This window comes from Anopheles funestus, chromosome 3RL, assembly GCF_943734845.2.
Source record: "Anopheles funestus chromosome 3RL, idAnoFuneDA-416_04, whole genome shotgun sequence".
NCBI classification, from domain to species: Eukaryota; Metazoa; Arthropoda; class Insecta; order Diptera; family Culicidae; genus Anopheles; species Anopheles funestus.
Window position 1 is genome coordinate 75759413 of NC_064599.1, and position 18997 is coordinate 75778409.

The 18997-nt window shown below is 39.5% G+C and overlaps 1 protein-coding gene across 10 annotated transcripts in view; it reads left to right on the top strand.

Annotated features, from left to right (window-relative positions):
- Positions 1-18997, top strand: part of LOC125767018 (leucine-rich repeats and immunoglobulin-like domains protein 1) — a 187675-nt gene that overhangs the window by 70370 nt on the left and 98308 nt on the right. For 9 of the 10 annotated variants that reach the window (XR_007418719.1, XR_007418718.1, XM_049433231.1 and 6 more), the window contains one exon: positions 14138-14202. The gene's annotated coding sequence lies outside the window, so the exon portion shown is untranslated. Of the gene's footprint in view, positions 1-12207; positions 12816-14137; positions 14203-18997 lie in introns of those variants that run through there. The other variant, XM_049433237.1, reaches the window with a different exon arrangement.

Consider the following 18997-nt stretch of genomic DNA (forward strand, 5'->3'; position numbering starts at 1 on the left):
ACCAAAAGGAAAATATTGTGGAAAATCGGGGGAAAAACAAGTAGAACGGCTATAAAAAAACACAAGAATTCAGCCGTTTCGTTACTATTTTTCCCACGTTTAAAATGCAGGTGGACATGAAGGAGAAGGTTTTCGGGGAGAGAAAAAAAACTAAACTTTTCCCTAGTTTCAGCTGGTGGTGGTGTAGTGCGGAACTGCTAGAAGAGGTTGGGTAAGGAACTCCTGGGCAAAGGCAAAACCTGACACCCGGACGTTGCAACTGTGTTGCAATCTAATGATGCCATTGCTCCGTGACTTCATAGATCTATGTTTTTGTTGTGTTCCAACCACATTGCGGTAGCATTTCACCATTATAACATTCATGTTGGGCAGATTTTCTATCGTCCGCACTGGCAGGGTTACGGCCCAGAAGCGTACGTGTAAGTAGGTGTTTAGGTGTTCCATAGAGAGTTGGTCCAGTTTCAGTTGCGGCCATGGTCACAATTTCCCCAACGAGAAGTGACGACGTGAAAATGCCAATGTCGATTCTACTTCATGTCATTCGTGTCTGGATTTTTGTATGTATGTATATATCTTGCAAGCAATCAACCGCTGTGTTTGAGTCTTTTATATAAGTACGTTTTTTTTGCTGTGCTTTTTTTTCATCCACCATCAACTCATCTCGCTTGATGGAGATTTAATTATGAGTTCATTAATAGACGCGTTGATGGAGTTGGCTAAGTTTGTGGCTTACGTGTGGGTGTATGTGTCTCTGTGCCTGTTGGCAATTCTCCCATCGGTGTTATGGTGCACAGCCCCACAGGGTTATGTTGGGAGGGGCGGGAGTAACTGAGCCACTCCGTTGGAAGTGATGTATAATGCTTTGATCCTGAAATACGGTAAAATTCCAAGCATATCCCCAGCTCAGGACACTCGAGCTCTGGATGGCGTATTAAGCGAAGCGCAACCACGTCGAAACCGAACGAAAGTGGAACGGCGTTGAGCCCTGGTATGCGGGTGTCCTGTCATTACCGCTCAAAAACACTGCTCTTTACCGCGTACCGATCCGCAACGAACTCGCGCCCAGGACATCGTGTCCAGGGTCGTCGTGTGAGCAAGCTATATACACCGAGGGTGTACCACCAGAGTTGCAAAGTTTAATGAAGCTTCGGCGGTTGGCTGTGTGTTTCACCTTGTGCACTCTCGTACCCTGGAGTTGAGTCGCTCATCGATATCGAGGATCATTAATTATCCCAGCTGTCCCACATTCCCGTGTGTGTGTATGTGTTCCGGGTGTTTTTACTCCCTACCCCAGGCTCTCTTTCTCTAGCCAAACGTTTGACGTGTGACGCGTTTGGACTGGTCCTGACAGGCAGCACTCAACGGTTTTGCCGCTGGACGCTGGTCGGCTCTACCGAAAGAAAGGTGCACCCTCGTTATTGGTGGGTTTAAGCAGGTTGTACGCGCCCTAATGGAAGGCTAAGAAATATTCTATGCTGGGCCCGTATTAGGGGTTTTTTTCTCTCGATGCGAATCTAATTTGAGCTATATTTTTCTCATGCTATTAGGGAACGTTCCATCCTGATGAATGCACTTTCCTTACTTCGATTCGACGCAGGGAAGAACAGAAAAAAACACACCGATGAATGAAATGAGCTTGCGGCACCAGTGAACGGGGAACTGGACGTAGCGCAATTTATAATATATCGGAAATTGGTTACAATGTGAGAACTAATTGCTTTTTCGATGGAAGCAAGAAATACAAAAAAAACCCAAAAGTGAACCGACGGCTTAAACGTTTGGACCTCCACGAAGCGTTTGATCGAATCGTTTTGGGTTTTTGGGGGGGAGGAATTGTGCATGAGAAAAGACATGGTCAGGAGTATATAAATACTGACTGACACGTGATGACATCCGGCCAAAAAAGGGTAGCTCATATGTTTCGTTTGATATGTTGTCTTAATTTTTTGTAAAGGTTAACCCATGTTCTCATGTGCTAAGCGCGCTGTTTGTGAGGGACGTCCATACAAATGGGAGTTTTTTTTTAAATTTTCTAAATCAACCAGCTGTCTAATGATTATGCTGACAGGATCATTAGATTGACGAGCATGACGAGTTGTGGGATAGTCATTTGCGTAGTTTTGTGACAAGTATTTCTTTTCGAATGGCAAGATCTCTTTTTTATTTCCTTTTAGCATTTTTTTTTATTCTGATTGACGCAATAGAAAGTGGAGTTTTAAAGAAAAAATCCCATTTTTATCTCCTTGAGCATATAGATTAGTCTGGGGCGGAAAAACCGCAAGTTTTAATTAGGCTAATTTTGAAGAGAACATTATTAAAACGTACATGATGCTTCATCTCCGTCATTCGCTCATTTGAAGGATATAAAGATCCATTTTCGAAGTGATACATCGTCCCATAATTAGGAACGATTTGAAATTCTTAAAGAAAAAACTCCACCAAAAACCGTTAATGGATGTAGGGCAGATCCCCGAATCTTGTGAGTCAATGCAAACGCTCACACCGGTCAACAAGCTCGTACATATCGTTATTCAAAGATGCTGTTAATGTAGATCCCATTCTTTACCGCCACCATTTTCACGCTCCTTGCCACAATTACGGAAATCGTTAGGGAGGCTAAAACATATCACCTGCCATGCTCCCCACATTTTGGGGGGAAGAGCGAGCATCAGGTCGGGAACAAAACCACACCAACACCGGACGCACGATTAGAACGGAACGCCGCGGCGCGGCTGCTGATGAATGGTGGGTTTTTAGGAAGCGTAAAAATTTGTGCGGCTACAATGGGGCAACAAACGGCAACTGCTGCCACGGCTACGACCAGCAACCGAAAAAAAAAAGCGATCATGTCGAATGAAACCCGAACGTTTCTTTATGTAATTACCGGTCATTCTTCGGTCTGCTAACGATGCATCAATCACCTTCCGCAACGAGAGAATAGAACGGTTGGCGAGCCGGGTGTGTTTTGCCCCGGTATGCGAACGCTCTTGTTTCGTACACGGGTAAAACTGGAGACAGCAGCAAAAAGGCAGCATAAGGCTTAATAATAGCATGGCAAAAAGGGAAGCAAAAAAAATATACATAACACGGCGGCATTGCTGAGCAAAAAAAAAAAAAGAACAACCCCGTGGGTCGCTGATTTAGTGTAGTAGCCTCCGTGCGGTTTTTTATTTGCCACAACCGAAAGAACTACTATGTGCGGTTTGCCAAAAGATGAACAAAAAATTGGAATGTTTTGCTGTAAATGGAACTGTAATGGGAAAGCAAGAAAGTAACGTTTCGCTAAGGTGAGTATAAAGTGCTTTAAAGTGGAGCGAATGATTGAACGGGTGTTACGGGACGTGCTGGGATGAAACGCTATAATAGACATGTCAGACACGATCGTTCATCGTTTGGTGTTGTTCTACGTTATTAAGACGGTTGAAATTTTAATTTTGTGCAGATAATTTGTGGCAGGTGTGTTATAGCGGCATAAAAAGAAACATGCAATATAATATGAGGTATAAGTGAAATAAAAGAATATTAATAAATTAAAAGTAAAAAGCAAGCAAATTCAAGCAATTTATTACTATTAGAAAAAAGATTATTTGCGGTATATGACCAAAAATGGATGGACCGACAACCGACGTGGCCGGAACTAAGGAATTGCTAAGACATTCTGCGGTGTTGGAGGCCACAGAATAATGAAATATATAGAAACTCAATTGCACACTATCTTATTATGCAATTTAAAAAAATGTTTTTACATTACATGTAAACAACTAATGAAAATCCTTGAGAACTAGTGATTAGATACGAAGTGCGAATGAAAGAATGAATTAAATCTTTCCTATAAGTGAGTTGAATCGAATCTTCACAGTGAGTTTTTATAACTCATTTGCATTTTAAATTATTCTCACACTCAATGAATTGGGTAACTCATTTATTTGTTATTTAACTCAGGAATTCTCCTTCCTGAGGAATTCCAGGACTTCTTGCGACAACTATCAACTCATCCTTGAAAAAGTTATTTAACTCATGAAAGAGTTATTTCACTCATAAGTCCTTAATATTTAAGACGACTCACTCATGGATGTGTTGTACAACTGGGAGTCAAATTAAACATAGTGAGTAGATGTTCCCATCACTATTAAAAAAAAAATAAAGATATAAAATTTGAGATCAGTTTTCTTAGCTAAAATTGATTTTGAATATTTTTCTCTCCTCTCCTACACAATGCCCCAACGTTTATAGTCTTTTCATTCGATTGCAGTTCTAGAGTTGTCGTCACCAGGAGCCATCTGTAAAAAAAACTCTTTGCCGAGAATTGTTGTTTGTCATCCTATTAGTACTCTGGAATATATTGCTTATGTTACAACGTTATTACTCCATCTTATTGAGGAGGAGGATTACTCCATCATCCTACCGCACGTATGTACTCATGGACTGTCTAAAAAGACTTTTAAACTCATCAACTCATCATCCAAGAAATTAGCGAATTGCAGCTCTGAAATACACTGCAGATCATGAACTGCAGTCAACTCAGATGTAAAGAAACTTCATGGACTAGGTTATCCAGTGTCATTTTAATGACATGACCAACCAGAGCTCATCATTCTATTAGTTCTTTCGTTTTGCTTTTATCCATAACTGAATCGAAAATATTTCGGCACATTTTCATCTCAGCTTTTTCCAGAGCCCTGAGACATGGATTCATCACTCATAACTACTAAAATGAAATGGGTCTTATGAACAAAAATATGGTACCTACAATTAAAATATCTTCATGAGAATTAAATGTATGTAATGAAATTTTGCGCCACCTTAGCGAGGGAAGTAAAAACGAAACAAAGTCATTTTAAAGCAACAGATTATTGTATTTAAATTCCAATAATTTAATGAACAAAGCATATATCATGTTCAAAGCGTGGTTCAAAAATCAATTTACTCAATTAAGCATACATCCCACCCGGGGAATGGTTTTAACTCAAAAAGCTCCGAAATAGCCCGATTTACAGCCTAACCCTGTTAACCAATTAGGCAAGCATGTTGGGAATCGTGGCTTTCCACGTGGGCTAATCGTGTGCTCCAATTTTGTTTACCGGTTTTGAAGGGGGAAAAAATCCGACAAACAAAATCAGATTCTCCATAATCTTCCTCCAAGCGACGCGGTAACTCGTTTGCTCTGGAAAAAACCCCCCTCTAATGCCCCGAGCAGGGTAGCGAAAGTAAGGGCCTACCAGAGAGGATGTCGCCACCAAGCTGGTGATCCAATCGGTTCGATTTTGAGCACATTGGCTTACCCCGTTGCTGCTGGGTTTCCCGCCGAATCGGATCGCATTAACGGTCGATCCCGATGGAGCCAATAAATTAGCCTTCAAATTGGATTATCCGTACCCGCGAAGCATGCCCCGTGGCCCGCGGTGGATTCGCGCGAATGCAAACGCATAAGGCGGCCGCCCCAAAAATCGCACCCCTTTTTTTCTGTAACCAAGGGCTGGGCGCATCCAATATTGGGGCAACGAACAAAAATGAAAAAAAAAAAATAAAACAAAGCAAATCGAACGGGACTTCTGCGTAAGGATGGCAGTGGGTGAGAAAAAAAATCCAATCCAACTAAAGTTGATTGATATGCGATAAAAGAGAAATATGGTACGCGAAACGCGTAAGGACGTTGGTGGGATTATTTCGGTTTGCGGTAGGTGTGGATGAACCACATCGAACACACACGGCACATGATGATGCTGCACGTAACGTGTCACCATTAAAAGGATCCGACAGGCTTGGGTTGATATCTGGCAAATTTGTATGGTTTTTTTTTCTCTCTCTCTTCCCCCCGTACAATGTTGTCCTTACCCACACGCTTACGGAAGCTCTTGTTTAAATGTGAGAGGAAAAAAAAAAGAAAATGCACTTTACGCGGTACCAATGTGGACAATGTTACGCATAAAACTATGTATGCATTCGGTTGTTTGTGTTTTTTTTTGTTCTTCTGTTGACCATAAAAAGTAAACATGCAAAGCTAAATTTATTACACACCGGATCCGTATTGAACCGTATGATGGATGAAATATTTGGCGATAAGCGTGAACCGTTTACCGTATTCAATTTGCTTAGACCGTTTTGTTGGTTGTTCAAGTCATGTCATTTACGCTGTCATGTCAAGTGCGTTACGATTTAATGGTTGTTTTCCTTTATTTTATTTTTTTTGTTTTATTTTATTTTATTTTATTTTTTTTTGTTTGAAATTCAAATACTTGAATTTATTTTTTTTTGCATTTTTTATTTAATTTTTAGTAATCTTTGACATCTTTGCGTATTGCAGGGTTTCTAAACTTTGTTAGCATTTTGCTCCTAAATGCCAAACTTTTTAAAGATTTTATAAATTATTGATAATGTTTTGAATAATGTACTATTAACTAAGTAAACAATCAAAAAGATTTACCAAAATTTCCGGTTAACTTTATCTGTGGACATTTTTTTTGTTTAAAAATTTAAAATTTACATACACATGAACGTAAGAATGTTAATCTTCTCTAAGGGCGATTTCATGAGCCACATAACTCTGCGTCGTTGATGATCGACACACTAATTCTAAAGGCGATTTTTAGCGACTGACTTGTGTTGTGTTTGAAGCGAACAGAGACACAATAAACGTTTTGCTGCATCGTGCCCTAACAACCGCAAAGCTCGTAACGACCGTTTGGTTTCTGGTTTTATTGCTCCACTCGTTCATCCTCGAAATCGCCTTTATTAAGGAGCATAAAAAATGGCATCTAACATGAGCCGTAAGGGTGGTTTTATCTGTGTGTATGTCAATTGCTTATTCTTCGATATTTTTAGTTTGCCTCGGCCCTGAAGGCATCTTCGGAACGCTTCTCCTATCATCGTTCTTGGCGAATGAATTGGATGAATATTAATTTATATGAAGCAATACAAAAAAAAATCATATATTTCAGTAATAAAACCGACTAAAGGAGGAATGCTTCCTTCTATGTTTCGCTGTGTTTTAAGGAATGTTCAGAACCACAAGGACACACACAGACACCCAGGACAGACACCAACAGCAAACTCTTGTTCTTTTGTCCATCTTTTATGCTGCTTCGTAACACGCTGCTGACCGCAGGAAATAAAAGCAAAAAAGCGAAACAAACCACATTTGGCGGACCCTTTCGCGATTGGTACCGAAATAATAAAGTCATGTAAAATCGCTTGTAACTGACGCATTTATGGCGTTGAAAAATTAATAATTTATGCTTCCCGGGTTTTTTTGTTCTGAATTGTGTCGCGGTTTGTTTTGTTTTGTTCTTTTCTCTCCCTTCCATCCATACGTTTTCTTTTCTCGCGCTTATGCGAGTATGTTTTCGATTTTTGTTTTATATTTATGCTTTGTCCGTAGCATTCACTCACGGGGATCACTTTTATCATATCGAGGGCTTTGCCCATGTGTGCTTATGTTTTGTATGGTCGATTGCTGCGTATGAAGTGTGTTCCTTTTTTAAACGTAAACCGGGAAGTTTATGCTTCCTTCCATCATCTGTGCCAAGGAACGTGTGTGAGGTACCTCACGAATAAAATGGGAACGAAAAACGAAGTGATGAACGGACGCAAACATCATCGTAAAATCTAACAAAATCCATCGAAAAGCTCAGCGGTTGTGGGCATTGCCGTTTGGTTCTTATTTTTATGTTTTCTTTATGTAGTTTAAAGCATCCTCCCACCGCCAGCGGGATGATGCGTGACAGTTGAGAAGTATTTTGTGATTTTTCCACCCCCTTCGCATTTGCTCAACTTTCATCGATTCTGTTTAAAAATGTTCGAAACAAAAATGTGTCATGACGCTCGCGGATCCATAAAGCCTTGTGTGCTTTTTTGACGCGCAATAAAGTGTTCTCTCCGCTCCCAAAAAAAGGGGTTTTCATTTATGTTTGTTACCCCTGGCGTTTGTCAAGCTATGCGCGCTTCTGGATGAAATATTTAATCAGCAACACAATGCAGAGGAAAACCGTTTGCTGATATCATCGTGCAACTGAATTAGGGACACATCTGCAAGCAATCATGCTAAAGGGCAAAAGCTCTCATCGTTTTTTTCCTTTTTCACACAAGCCGGAAGTGCTTTGTTCCTGGCATTCGATTTGCGTTTGTGTGTGTGTTTTACTCAATTCAATATTTTATCGAGCAGGCAGACCCAACGGAGATGGGTTTGGAAAATATTTTTTATGTTGACCATTTGCACCAGCATGAGAAGCCGTTTGATAGAATTTCTTAACCAGCGTGAAGATGATTTGTTCCGGGGGAAAGGGTGTGCTGAAGCTTGTGAAGAAACACCGAAGAAGGTTTTGCTCCTCAGAGCCCAGAAGTCACCTTTCAACTTGTGACAGTTTTGCAAAGGTGTAGCAGATGTAGTTAACAGCGTAACGTATATCGGAAAAAGGGAACCAATTTTAAACGCTCATATACGTTTCAATAAAGACTGTGGCCGGTGTTAGAAAGCGGTATGGGACACTTTTATTAGGATAGAATATTATTTTTCTCAACTCAATGTCCGGAAGCTGAAAGATACAATCAATTAAGTGCATGATATTTGAAACGAGGCAGGGTTTTCCGTGTAGAAAAAAAATATCTTTCTAATTTTAGTCAAGAAACATAATTGATTACCTTTCTCCTTAAAGTATCAAGGCTCAATTCAGGATATCTTAAAGCTGCATAACACACAGCTAAGGATGAAATCATACCATGCCAAGGTCGTGTTGGCGTATGTTTCCCTCCTACATTCCCGTCATGGTTGGCTGACGATGGCGCAAGGTGAATGTCATTATTTCTATATTAAATAAAACGACCAGTACGTGCCCGTTTTCGTTTTCCCGACGACAACTCGCCCTGCCGACAGACCGGTGAGTTCAAGCTTTTGAGTATGAAGCACATTACAAGGAAACTATTTCCGCTCGCAAAATGTGTCACTCATAAAATCCAATTACCCTTGATGCTCTCGTTCACACTCGAAAGAATTCGAGGGACGGCGGTGTGTACGATCGTCGGTTCGCCCAACCGTGTGTCGAATAGCTAAGTGGCTGCGTTACAGATCCCCGGTACACCTCAGCATGTAGCCTGGTACACTTACACATCCATACCTAGATGGAGCAAAGTAGGGAAACAAAAAGGATAAGTACATCCTAACCAGAATCATCTCTACCTTAAAAAAAAAAAAACATCCACATCCCAAACCTCGTCTTTGTTGTAAAACGTGTAACGGTTTGGAGTTTTGAAAAGTTACCTAATAAGTGAAAATTTCTATTTCGGTTAAACCGAACCCAAGAACCGACGCCCAACCGGCAAATCAGCAAACAGCAATTACTGTTTTCTACGGGATTTTGTTTCGATAAAAAGTTTCAATAATTGACATCACCCGATATACCCGTGGCATGTCCCAATACCCGGGGTGGTTAGAAAGGAACATCTTGAACCGGTTAGAAATCGTGCCAGGCGTAAGAAATGAATGTCTTTGTTTAAGAATTCTTAAGATCACCCACTGATTGCCCAATGGATAAGTGGATGTTGGGGGGAAGAGTGGGAAGTGGAGGATGGGGTGGGTGGATGTAAGGATTGTGTGTTGGCGTTTCTAATACGGGGCGTTATCGTCCTTTGTCCTTACACGATCACGAATGTCACGCAACGCGACGAAGAAAAATGCGGATTCGGGCTTGTGCCCACGGCTCAAGTGATTATCTGTGATTTCGGTAGAGCTACTAGAGGGTTTGTTCTTGTGCGTGTGTGTGTTTGTTTTTTCCGGTTACAGACCAGCTTATCAGTCTCATTTTTGCTCTGCCTTTAGTGTCTGATAAAAGCCCGAGTTCCGACGAAAGTGCTACTATTTGTTATTCTAGTCTTGGGATGCTTGATGCCGGTTACTTTTGTCGTATTTTTTATTTTCCCTAAGATTGGTACAGCATCCATGGAACAACCTTTTTTTCTCCCCTTTACAAACAAATGAATCCCTATTTTGGTGACAGTAGAGAGAGAAAGAAAAGAAGGAAAAACAATGTTATCATACTTATTTTCTTTTGCGAGAGCGTAAACTTAAAATAGCTCATTTCGAACTTAAAGAAAAGAAAATTGTGTAGAATAATACTGCTAACGCGATTAAAGTTGAAGCTTTACGATAGCAAACATGTCCTTCCCTTCATCGTCCAAAGGACGTCAGCAGCTTTCGATCGTGGAAAAGCTACGATTGTAATCCATCGTGCCCCATTGGCGCTTACGGAAGCGGAAGTTTGACGATGCATAAAGATTCGTTAGAGAAACGAAACGGTTTTATATTAATTTTCCACGCAATGTGTGCCTTCGGGGCACAAGTGCTTTTTTGTTTAAAGCTTTCAGTGCAGCCAGAGACAGATTGGCAGACGAATGAGATGGGAAATGAAATTGCAAAAGAAAAAGGATCTTGGTTGCATTCGGCAGTTGAAAGGGAAGGGAATTGTTATTAGATGAATGATGGAAATGAATGTTTTAAAGGAAAAATATTATTATTTTTCGCATCCTGCTTGGGGAGAAATAAAAAAAAACAAACGAGCAAGCAACTCAAATGAATAAGTTTAATGCTTCTGTTGTGTCCTTAAAATATAATAAATTTCATGAGTTTTAAATTTCTTTAAAGTTAATAATAATTTCTGTTAATAGCAAAATAGAGCTGCCTACACATTTTAAAATTCACACCTTTTTTACGTTAATTGTTTGTTTTTTCCAACATTTTTGGATTCCTGATTAAAAAGAATAACTTTTATATTGTACTTTAAATATATTTAATCACAAAGATATAAAATCTATTAATTGCTATCGTGAAAGCGGCATCCACAAGAGCTCCAATAAAGCGACAAGCGTTCTGCTCGCAGTTACATTGAAATATCCTGACTTATCCAGAAGACTGACACTGTTTGCTCATCATTCACTTCAAACAATAATGAGATAAAAGCAATATTATCAACTAAGTCGGTTTGCGAGCTGCTTCACTGCACAACGCTTCGTGGGCCCTCGAGGGCCGTCACAACATAAACGAACGAGAAGATAACGAACACAGAAATGGCGCAACCGGAAGCACTTCGTCTTTCAATGTGCTTTTCGCTTGTGCAAGGATGGGAAAAATGTGGTTTAAAATTGCAACAGGAAAAATGTATCTTACCATGTTTAAATAGTCATATTGATACGCGAGCGCGCGTATATTGCGTCGGTGAACGGATGTGAGCATGAGTGCAATAACGTTATTGCGTCGTAGAGCAAACTAGTGATGGGTAAAGTCATTATTTTGCTTGCTAGGAGTAATCCATCCCCGGGGCATATCGGAGTCGACTACGAATCAAATCCAAAATATGAATCAGAAGAGGGTGGAGTCGAGAGAAAGGTTTTACTTTTGTTATGAAATTTTTTCATGCATTTTAAAATCTTGATTATTCAGACCAGCGGAAATCACACTTACTTAAGTACAGAAAATTAACTGTTGGAAATTCGTGCATTTATAAAAATGATTTCAATAAAGTCATCGACGGTAACGCACCTTTCCAAACATTGGTACTCAATACTAATACCAATTGAAAATTATAGAACATACCTATGGAAACTGTGGAAAACCATGAGAAACGATAATGAAAAATCGAAGATATTCGACAAATCGTTAAATTAAAAAAAAACCCTTCATAAATTTATGGAAATTTGTTAAATAACTATTAGAAAAGATGTTCAAAAATGCAAATTAAAAACAGTTTGAAAACCGATGGAACACTACGTACACCCGTAGTAACTTCAAATCAACCTCGGAGTTAATATCGGAATCGACACTTCGGCTACGACTTCTGAGTAATACAGAATTGATATAGGACTAAACATCAGAGTAATACGCAGTTGATCCCAGAGTATGCTCTAGATTTGACTCCGCAGTAGTGATGGATCATACGATTCATTTCATGGTTCGATCTAGAGTCGGGAGTAGCGGAATCGAAAACGACTACTACCCGGAATCATTGCACCTACTGAACCTACTTGTATCCACGGGTCGACCCGAACCGGATCCGGTCGCTTAACGATGGCTCCGACCCAATAGGAACGGGTCGACCCGCCCATCATTACTCCTGAGTCGACTCATGATTTTTTGGACACGAATCCACTCTTTCAACTCCGAAGATGGAGTGGATTAATGAATCCGTTCCGGAATTCCCATCACTACCGCAAATACCGGCACGTATTTGCTTTTGGATGACTTATTGTGCGAACAGGCCGCGAACATCCGGCAGTCAGCACATTGGAATAGGTAACTTATATCTTATCTTTTGATGCGGTCTAAATTTACAATGCACAGTAATTCCAGAATGGTCGCGACCATCTTGGAACGATAAAAGATACAAATAGTATCATATGATTGTAAAATTAGCCTTATGATCTCATTTAACAGTACTCTTTTATTTAAACACTTACACCTTATCCATGTCGTGGCACTTACTCGATTACTTGAAAATGAGTAACGTCTATAATTGAAGTTCCCAAAGCATTACCTTAGGCATTGGAAAACATACGATGATATCATGGAATACCTGAACAGCTCGTACACAAATAGCTTCCGGTTAGCACACGACCCAAGCTGGAGATAGCAGTATCAGCTCGATAAAGTGCCACCTTGATAAGTACAATATGATGACAGTATTTTACTGTTCAACTGAATCGAACACATTCATTCGCTGTTTATTCAGGTGTTGAAGTCGCGGATCTGGAAATAGGGCACTCGAATGAAGTAACGATTACAGGGGATGTATGTATATGCTATTTTATCTCAATAGGTCGATAAGTAAAGCGTAAATACTTTGAATTATTCGCCCTAGCAATGTTTGTTGAGATATTAAAAAAATAATAGATGAACAGTTTAATTTCTAATAACGTTTAATGGTAATTTTTATTGTGTGTTTAATATTTGCTACGCTATTTTATTTTTAGTTTTCTATTACTTGTTGAAATATCTATTTAAAGTTTATTTTTTAAAGTACAATTAAACTGCTCCAAAACATTAATCCACAAGTTTCTTTAGTGTTCGATCCTTTTTTTGAGACTTTCGCCTTTTAAAGCCTTTTTCAGCCTGGATGGTGAAAGTTATTCAATTTAAGCAGAAAATTTACTTACCCATCCAATCTAATTTCAATGAATAATAAGCCCTCTCAGTGCCCGGTAAGTACAGAAAAGTGTCTAGGAAATCAATGCGTTTGGGGACGAAATGGAAAACGGACTGATACTTTTAATCTAGTTTCGTTCTTTTTTTCCTTAAGAGTGTTCGAAAGAAAACCTTGCAAAGAAGACTTCACGGCTTTTTCGGGCCGAGTTTTTACACCATCAGCATTCGTTGCCCAATTCAAACGAACGAACCTGCCAAATGTCTTTCTGTGGCTTTCCTCTGTTCTTCGCACTGTACTGACTGTTGAATATGTTCGAATGAGGTTTTCTCCTTCCTTCGTGCGATGTGACAAAACACGTTTCAGTTGCCGGTTTTGTTATGTGCTTTGGAGGTTTTTTTTCTTCTTCCTTTCCTGAATTTAGGCCACCCTTCTGGCCCTTTTTATCTTATCTAAATATTGATTTTCAATACAAGACTTTTCTGTCACCGTGAAAAGAAGACGCACTCAGGGCACGTTTTGAAAGCGAGGTTTTTCTTGTCTATTAACCCCCATGGCAAGAGGGAAATGTCTACAAACTGTGACTTTCAGACAATGCATTCCATTGAAGTTTATTGACGCAATTGCAGTTGTGGTAGCATGGCTTACTCCTGATGGTCACAGTTGCTTTTATTAACCTATTTGACTATTACTTCTGAGAAAAACCCGATGTTTTAGTGGTAACAATTTGGGTATTTTCACACGTCTCGCGCACATTCCAAATCTCAGATTTACCCTTCTCCCAAGTTCGCAAAGTTACTATCTAGTTATAGACAAATAAATAAAATAAAAAGTAGAATTTGGGACTCTGAGAGGAGGAGACACTTTCTGAGGTTTATCTATTTCCAAAAGAAATAAATATATTAATACATTCATAGTTTGTTTAGAATATTTAAAATAATAAATCCTCAATATCACCAATTTCGCATGAGTATACATATTTAATTTTTATTTATTTTTTCTCTCAATTTCAGATGCTACCAAAATTGCAAACAGTACGATAAACCGTTGGCAACCGTGTACGGCAATCTTCCATAAGGTAAGAGTCCACCACCAAAACCGGGGGTTCAATGTCACAACCTTGACGCGCCCGCCTGATGGCCTTGGCCGGGTTGGCAATTATTTCATTTTTTAAAAACCAGACACCGAAAACCGGCGACACAACAGTGGAGAGAACCGTTTTTCTTAATTACTACATTGATTAATGACTGCCCAAGCGACTCCGATTACCGGCGCTCATAAATCTCACCCCATTCGTCGGTGTGGTGAGGCTGTGGCAAGAGGTGTTATATTGTTGTTACCTCACCGTAAACCATCTTGTCCGCCCCGGGTATTTTCATCGTTCCAAAAAGAGATGCGAAAACGGTTTCCGGTAGAACGTTTTTCTGCCTTCGAAGAGCAGGGCGGAAACAAAGTTTTCCATGTTCGCTTGTGCACCCTTTGGGTGTTTCAATAATGGAAGCCCGGCAATTATTGCTATGTAAAAATTGGACGGGTTGAATTTAACATTTTTTTTTTGCAAGAATTATTGTAACACAACAACACAATCCTAAGAAGGGGTACATTCGGATGTAACTCAATACCTTTGGAAAATGTTCTTCACTTTTCATCAACAAATCGATTACATTTTCCCTGGACACATTTCCTTCCTACCAGAGCAGTTGGTATCAAATTTCCCTGTAAGCTCTTCAAAGAGCTACAATTGTCACACTTTTTTTTTTGTTGGAAACCGATCCAAGGCACTCCAAAAAAAAGTCACACATCCACATTGGCTATTCATCGTTCTTGGGAATAGGTAAATGCAATACACTTTTCAATGTTTCAACACCTGCACACCGGGGCGGCTTCTCTCGGCGCATCTCTCGTAGACCAAACAATGAAGATAAACAAACGTTTGTTGTGCAGTATTTATCGAGCGCAGCGCTACATTAAAAGGGTAAATGTTGTTTGCTTAACGCGTTTGGAACAATATTTATCTGTTTGCACAAAGATGCATCCAGCCTCCGAGGTCGATTTCAACCCAACGCAACGACCATTTACGATTTATTTGGAATTGTCATTAATTTGTTACTTTTGGTTCGTTTCATTCGATCAGGTGTTTTTTTGTAATTTTGTAGAACTTAGTGAGCTAGTTTCTTAGGTGTTTAAAAATATTGGGAAATAAATAAGCCACTATTAAGCCATTATAAAGCCGCAAAGTTCAGTGCAATTTATTTATTTTCTAATTTTGTTGTATTTAATTTTTTTTCTTACTTTTCCTTTTTTAAACTATTAACGGTCTAATTCTAATTTAGCAAGAATGTTCGGACAGGCAGCTTACTTCAAAAGATCGCGATAATGCACCTCAATCAGCCTCAAACACAAATCCGGCTGTTTCGATAGTGTTGCAAGAAACAGTAACTTCAGTAATGGTAACAAAATAAATTGTACTCCACTTGATAGACATAAGATGACAGCAGCTAAACGTTGAGCAGCACCATCCCATTGAATCGCAATCCATGTCCGGGCCGCGAGTTCATCGCTTCCTGTGGGTGCTTTATGTTTCACCCGGTCCACCCGGACGCTGGAGGACGACACTGTCGACACGAAACAGCAAGAAGAACCAATAAAGCATGCAACCAACGCCCTATCCTTCTCTGACCAACGAGGATCACATCTTCTTCCCGGTGTGTGTATGTGAAGGATAGTCAACGCCGTGGTGTGTGACTCTTGAGAACCGCTGGTTTTCCACCATCGCCACAAGAAGTGGCGCACATCTTCAAGTGTGAACACTTCAGTCTGGCAGTTGGATTTTGTTTTGAGGTTTTCTGGTCGAACGCGCTTCCATCACAGAAAGCCGATCGAATGCTTACCGGTTGGGGCAGTGGGGTGTATGTTTGTTGAGGTCCAGCCAGAAAGATGCCGGAACAGAGGATGGAAGATTGCACACACCGACTGATGGAACAGTTAATCGGAAATAAAAATAAATAAACGTTGCTTCGCTCGACAGAAGTAAAATAAATGTTTTTGGTTTCGGTAGTGAATTGGATAGATGGTACATGTGGTACCGTACAATCACACGGAAGAAACCATTTACAAACCATCATGTTCCAGCACCAAGGGCAGCGCGTATTTTCGAATTTTATATTACAGGAGTGTGGGCGCCACGGTGCCTTTTTTCAAGTGTATTCGGTTTCATGAAAGAAGTTTTGTTCTCGCCCTTGAAGAATCGAACGTGATGGCGATGTAAACGTTTTGCTAGCGAAAGCATGTGCCAATGTTTTGACGATCCGCACTAGCATAACATTCCAGTCGGAATCGTTTTTGCTTGTCAGTTTAATGCTTATTTAGACTTGTCATCAGTTTGATGCCGTTCAATGCCGTTCATTCATGTTTTGTTGCGCCACGCCACTACATAGAGAAATCATCAATGCGCGAGAATGCGTTTTTTTTCTTCACTCCTTCTCGTGTGTGTTTTTGTTTGTATTTGAAGCTGCAATTAAATCATGTGTGCGATGGTAGTCTATTGATTTATGCTACAGCAACGTATTTCGAATCGAGCGTAAAATGTAAATGTTCCCGATATGAATTATAAATCGGTTGAGCAATATCTAAATAAGATTGATTTTATGTGTTTTTGAAATAAGGGATTTGTTTTTGTAATCGAATATTTTTTTTTATGAAAAAATTGTGTTATATAAAATTTTGTTCTACACCAATGCCTACAGAGCAAAAATTTGGCGTTTGCTATAAAAAAATAATAGCACTTCTCTCTACTTAATCCGCCGTTATAGTAAACACTGCACAATCCATTAACACTAGAACTACCGGACCAGTCATTTTGACTGGAACGCTTAATTTTCGTCACATTATTTCTTGGGGTTAAACAATCCCATAGTAGTTGAAACATGAGTTTTACATACATATTCTATAGTACGATCTGCAATAAACATTAAAATATACTCCAACTCTTAGGATTTGTTTAAAAATTAACCAAGAACGTAAAACGCTTAAAACGCTTAGTAGTTCTAGTGTTAAACCGCTCTCAACGTGAAAATTAAAGGGCGTTTAATTTAGATGTTTCACGTTTTGCATTTTGCCGTTGCAATTCTGCCTTTCAGCCGGCGACTGAAGTGCAAGACTATGTGCCTGGTATATTTAGCCAATCGACAGTTTGGCGGCACCTGGAACATTTCACACCCTGTCTGCTTTAACTTCGCGTGCCAGAGATGAGTACTAGTGTTTTGGAATAGAACTGCAGCAAACGCTGGAATTACAATGGCCAACTGTTCGAGTATACGTGTCGAAAGGGATGAACAGACGACACACCACAAGAGTTGGCGAACGTCTTAAAATATGCAACACGTAATGATGGGCGCAGAACGATGTCTGCCATGCGACATGCAGAATTGTGCACATACATATGTTGCGTAAGGCGTGGAATATGTTGATCGATCGGACACCTTTCGCTTTGAACTTATCACGACAGAAAGATGCAGAGGTCATGCACAACGGCAAAAGTTCAAATTGAAGTGGTTGGGTGTGAATAAATGGGAAATGTTACTCATTCGGTTTGAGTTATATTTTTAAATTGCTGTATATAATATTTTTCGTGTTGTTTATCGGTGGTACTGAGTTGACTATAATTTTATTTTATTTCAATTGTTTTAAGTATCTTAGGTATCGAAGGCGATCCGGTGGTGTATGTGATAAACGGCTCAAATCCCATCCGGATCGTCCCCCGTAGCAAGGACTGACTATCCGGCTACGTAGTAAAATAAGTCTCGTAAGCCAGACCTCAGACGTTGTTACGCCAAGAAGAAGAAGAAGGTGTGGCCAGAAATCATGTGGCGAAGCACTTCGCGTCTTCAATTATTCAGCAATACAGTGGAAAAACAAAAGGATAGAAAGCAAATGTATGCCTTAAATAACCTAGTAGGACCAAACCCACTGAAAAGAAAATAGAATTAAGAAATGCTCTAAAAAGAAAATAGTTGAAAGAAATTTGGAGCAAAGGGTAAAGGAAAAGCAAGGATGCAAAGAAAAGAAAAAAGTTAATAGAAAAGTTAAAGAAAAACAAAAGAAAAAGAAGTGATAAAAGAAAGAGAAATAATGGTAATACAAAAATTATTAAACGAAGTAAAAAGTTAAAAGGAAAAGAAAACGAAAGTGAAACAAAAAGGGAGAAAAGGGAATTGAAAGTGGTAATAAGAAATTTATAGAAAAAAAGTAAAGGAAAAGAATAGATGAAAAAAAGAGAAAAATATTTAAAAGAAAAGCAGAGGAGAAAGATAAAAGGAAGGGAAATTGGTAATAGAAAAGGTTAAACAAAGTAAAAGTAAAAAGGAATATGATGCACAACAAAGATATGAAGAAAAAAAAGACTTAAGCTTTAAGTTAACTTCCGAGATTGAATAATTCAATTCTGATCAATTTCAAAAATGTTCTACGAGTTTGAAGGAAAAATTAAAAACTAGATATAGTTTTTACCTATTTCATAGGGAAAATTGATCCTTATTTTACTATGTTGCGCTTGGGAAAAGCAACATAATAGATTGCCTACTGCCTTGCCAGTAGACAACAATCTTCATGGCGCTAGCAAATAAGGTGCATGGGAATTAATGAGATTTTGCTTCAGGCTTCACTGCTTCTTGGATCGACCTGGTGCATGTACTTCACATCGTCTATCGGTGTAACGTGCATACAAGTGCTACGCTTCAACACCATCATCGAACCGGAATGGACGCCAGTTTGGTTGCCGGTTCTTCGCAGTGATTCGAAGTTTCGCGTCTCACGCCAAGATTAACTTCACCGTGTGGCGATTTTTGGAGCACGCAGCAATACGAGTACCCGTA